This window comes from Medicago sativa, chromosome 4 (assembly GCF_051527215.1).
Source record: "Medicago sativa cultivar Bolivia chromosome 4, Bolivia_mono, whole genome shotgun sequence".
Classification (NCBI taxonomy): domain Eukaryota; kingdom Viridiplantae; phylum Streptophyta; class Magnoliopsida; order Fabales; family Fabaceae; genus Medicago; species Medicago sativa.
The window spans coordinates 14,575,897-14,580,706 of NC_140752.1; the positions used below are offsets into that span (position 1 = coordinate 14,575,897).

The 4,810-nt window shown below is 30.8% G+C and overlaps 1 pseudogene across 1 annotated transcript; it reads right to left on the reverse strand.

Annotated features, from left to right (window-relative positions):
* On the reverse strand, nucleotides 1-1,371 carry LOC146926569 (uncharacterized; annotated as a pseudogene). Its single transcript, XR_015008134.1, has 3 exons — nucleotides 1,209-1,371; nucleotides 779-1,086; nucleotides 1-456 (listed from the first exon to the last, which is right to left on the reverse strand). The product of XR_015008134.1 is annotated as an uncharacterized LOC146926569 (transcript).
* Nucleotides 1,372-4,810: the final 3,439 nt, after the last annotated feature.

The window sequence follows — 4,810 nt, forward strand, 5'->3', positions numbered from 1 at the left end:
TTTATCGATACATCATTGTTTTAAGCAAGTACATAATTTATTGATACAAAATTTACGATAGATATCAAATGAGTTACAAAGAACATAAACAAATCTGCAATTTGAAAATTTTAAACATATTACATAACATAAAAATGAAACAATACCAAGCACAAACTATTTCAATCTTGATTATGACATGCCAACAGGATTGAGATCCTCTCCATTATTCAATCTTCTTTCAAGGACTTTGACCACATGCGGTGACATTCAATTGCAAAGGACTATCCTCACAAAGGGGTTGTTTTTGTGGGGGCACATTGTCCTCTGAAATCTCAGAAATAGGTGCAGGTGCTAACGCAATATCCTGTGAAATCGATGAAGCAGGGCCAAGTGCAGCTCCTGAGCTAGTAAGTTCGATTGTAGCATGACGAGGGTTGATCTTGTGTTTCTCACAAAGTTCCGGCAAAAATACTCCTGTTGTCACATTAATGCAGCTTAATTATCGTAAATAACAAAACAAAAGAGTTAAAACCATACTTTAAAAAATAGGAATCCTATGCAATTAATCTGACCAGACACAATATTAAATTTTTTAAATTATTTGAAATTGGGTTCTCTCGAACGATTTATCTTCGAGTAGAGCTCATTACCCACTTGAACTGAATCACTTAGTTATTTTCTTATATCATGTATTTGTCTTGGCAAGTAAAATATTTTTTTTATTCACATTGACTTTGACAAATGTATGTGATGATGGTAAATAAAAAAAATAGTAGCATTAACAAACAAGTCTTACCTTCTCCAGCGGCCAAATTGAAGAAAAGGTCAACAATATTGGGACAATTAGAGAAACAAGCTGGAGAACAAAGTTTGCTTGTGAAGTGTGGCTCAAAGAAAGCATCAGATGAAATACCAACTGAAGTTCTATCAAGACCACATGCTTCTACACATTGGTCTGTCTCTATGTATTCTGATATTCTCTCCACCATAACTTCAGATGTTCTGCATTGATACTCTTCTCAGTCTCCAACAAACATCTCTTTCCAGATGAAGCTACTGAGAAAGCACACACTTCTTTTGGCAAGTCCTCACATATCATCATAGCTACAATATTCATGAAAAATAAGTCAAAGAAAAATAAATAATATTGAAAATTATACTATGCTATACGTATAAATAAATATCAAGGAAATGGAATTTAAAGTTGTAGGAGATAATATACATACCAAAAGATGTATGGATGAGAAAAGAAGAAAGTAACAAAACCAAAGGCAATTTGGTTGAGAAAGACATGGTTCTATGTAAAAAAGTATAGTTTGGCAAATATGATGAAATATTATTTAGCAAAGAAGGAACAATAGATTAGTTCTCTCTCTGTTTTTGTGTTTATTTAAGTGTTGAAGATCGATATGATTTGCAAATGAAAATCATATGGGTGTATATATGAGTTTTTATTTTGTTAGTGGTTAATTTTTTATTTTTGTTTTGCTAATAGTGGGTTTATTATATGTTGGAATGGAAGTGGTAAAAGTAAAATAAAATCGCGCGTCTCTAATAGACTTATGTATTATTTTTTATTATTTAGGTTACATAACCAAAAAATTGTGGAGGCGTTATGGAAGCTGCAAAATTTGGCCAAGTGTATGAATTTCTTTAGTTGTATTCGTTAATATTCATAAAAAAAAAAAAAAAAAGGTTCTTAGCGTTGAATTGTATGTGGAGCCTTCATAGAGTTCGATCCACCAGCAGCCCTATTCAATATTCATATGCTTGCTAGCTCAAATATAAATAGTAAATATAATATTGTTGTTCAACTTAAAATTTGGTCGATGTATCAGTTAATAGCTCTTTATTTTAAACGATTGCTCCGAGGAAGAAATTGTGTCCCTCAACTATGTGTTCTATAACTCTTCCAAAGAGTGTTAAGTACGGATTTTTTGGGGTTTTTAAACTAGTGAACTAAGAAATGCATAAGTGTAAAGTAAAGCAGAAAGATAAAAGGGATAAATTGCAAAAACATACTTGTTTGATTGATTGTGTCTTATGAAAAATGTACAAGTGGTATTTATAGAAAAACACTAGTCCTACTAGTCAAAACATCGTGGCCTACAAAATTTAGAATTGATTGATTAATTACACAGGTAGTGTGTGATTTCTACCATTGTTAGGGGTACGTGACGCCCCACGTTTGGCTTGGTCTTCTATCTTTCACGACATTTCTCGTTTTTTCCATCCACATGTGTATTACCTCCTAAGAACGTGCATTTATGCTAATAGCTACTTCATGTATTAGTTGCACTATAAAAATGGAACACGAGTAAAATGTCAAATTGTCAAGTTCCACTAAATTTTGACCGATTCCGTTAACCTCCGTAGATCTTAGAAGACTTGAGAAAGATTCGACTATACATTCGGTTGTATTTGTATTTGTCTAACTTCATTTGACCGAGGAGAACTCGCATGACCCTAAATTTCATTATTTGCTGACTCCTAAAATTTTTATGCTTGATGTTTTAGTATCCTTTGAGTGAAATTAGACCTTAGTAAGAGTGTGTGAGAATTAGGTGTGCCCCTTTTTACCTTGTATTATATGCTTGATCGGCTAAAAGAAGGCAGAAGCATAAGTAATGTGAATGGACCCTACTGGTCCTTCAGCTTTGGCTTCGACTATACTTTCCACAATCATCAAACCTTATGATGATGACTTTTGAGGGGCAGACTTCTGGTTTGTTTAGTATGATTCTAAAGGACTCTGAATTCTCTTTTGTATCCTAACTAAGAAATCTTGTCTTGAGCCTAAACACTTCAATTTTTTATGTGTGATTATCTGGTTTTCTTTTTTTTTTTTTTATCAAAAATTGCATGGAGTTAGGTACGGAATTTTTTATCTAGTCTTAATAAAAGTTTCAAGTATGGGGTTGCTCATGAGATAACAATCTTTTATTTATTTTAAGTTTGGGATGACCGTTCATATCTGTAATGTGAAAAAGAAAGAGATTTTAAGAGAAACGCGCTGGAAGTTGTTATTGTAGAAAAAGAGAACCGCTAAATGAAAAGATAAAAAAATAAAATAAAAAGGTACTCCAAGTATGTTTGTAAATTGTAACGAATAACATTTTTCTTATCTAATTTTGGGTACCATTTCTTGGAAGTTCCACCTTGTGTTAAAAATAAGTAAAATCAATAGATGAGATATTTTCAAATATAGTTAGCCTAAGCCCGATTATGACTTGTGTTAAAAAATTGTGTTAATTAAACACAAACTTAATTGTCGGATTATAGAAGACTATAATGGATTTATATTGGTAGATTGATCGTATCATTGTTAGTTTCTAGATTAGAGAAAGGTTGTTTGGAACGTAGTTGGTTAGAGTCGATTAAATAATTCCTTTTGTCAGAATGGTGAAATCTTTGACAAGTGAGAGATCTTTTTCTTGTGGTGGTCCATCGCGAGGTTTAAGTCCCGGACCTTACATATATTATATATTGTCCATACCAATTGAGTTAAGCTTACGAGGACACAAGTGAGGGGACTAAATATGTAGCAACAAGGTTCGACTATGAACTAGTTTTAAACAAATTGTGGGTTCTCTCTAAATATCTATTTACCTTTGTTGTGTTTTAAATTTGTTTATCAAATTCATTTTATAAAATGTATTTTTGTTCAAAGAAAATATTTTGAAAGCAATACACTCAACGCAATTCAAACCCTCTTTAGACAATATTTTAACAACGTGGAAATGAGTTTTTTTTTTTTTTAAAGTGATAATCCACTTAGATAACGCCACAACATTAACTCATTTGCTATATAAACATCCTACTTACCTCAATATCAAAATTTTGCCATAATGTGTAGATTTAAAAAAAAAAAAAATCAATCATTTTGAAAATTAGGAAATCAAGGTAGTGGGTTTAAAAAATAAGAAAACAAAAAATAGTGCATTTATGATCAAATAAGAGAGTAAAAAATTGTATTTAATCCTACTGTTTTCTGTATACTTTCATCTTCTTAAATTGATCAAACTAAAAGTTTTGTATTTCCTCTCAAAATAAAAAACTAAAAAAAATTGTATTTAAGCATTTTCCCAAACTTTGTGAATATGTGTTACTTTCTCCACACTAAAACAAAAATACAGACTTTATCATAATCTTAAATTTATTAACGGCTACTTAGCATCAAGACAAGGGGAAGCAGATATGAGAATAAACGTATTGTGATTGCTTGCCATATAATACAAGAAAATAGTCATATGCCATAAAAGATGTTATGAGTAATGCTAGCAACACTATATTATTTTTTTTAATACATGAGTTGTCCTAGTGAAAATTGAGCTCGCTCTGTCATGGTAAACATGGAAAGGCTGCTGCCGGATCAAAGTCAATGGAGGCTCAACATACAAACACAATCAACGATCCAAACGTAAGATAATACCAAAATTGTTATAGAAAACAACCTTGAATATAATTGAATAATGAAACCAAGAAAGAAACTACTACATTTTGCTGGTAACACATAAAGTGTGTAATTATAGTGTTACTTAACAAAAAAAAAAAAATATATCTATACTATATATAAAGAAAACTACCCGTTTCAGCACTTTTGAGCTGGATTTTTCTTTCCAAAAATGCCTTCAATTTTCAATTCAAGTAATACATGTAAAAAATACATAAGAATAAATTTAAATATTAAAACAAATGTAACAAACACGATATGAATATATATATGTTTGATTTTTTTTCTTTATCATTTAAAAAATGTAACAAACTATATGAGTATATTTATACTTACTTTTTCATTATCCCAATTATATCGTTAGACAACTTTTTT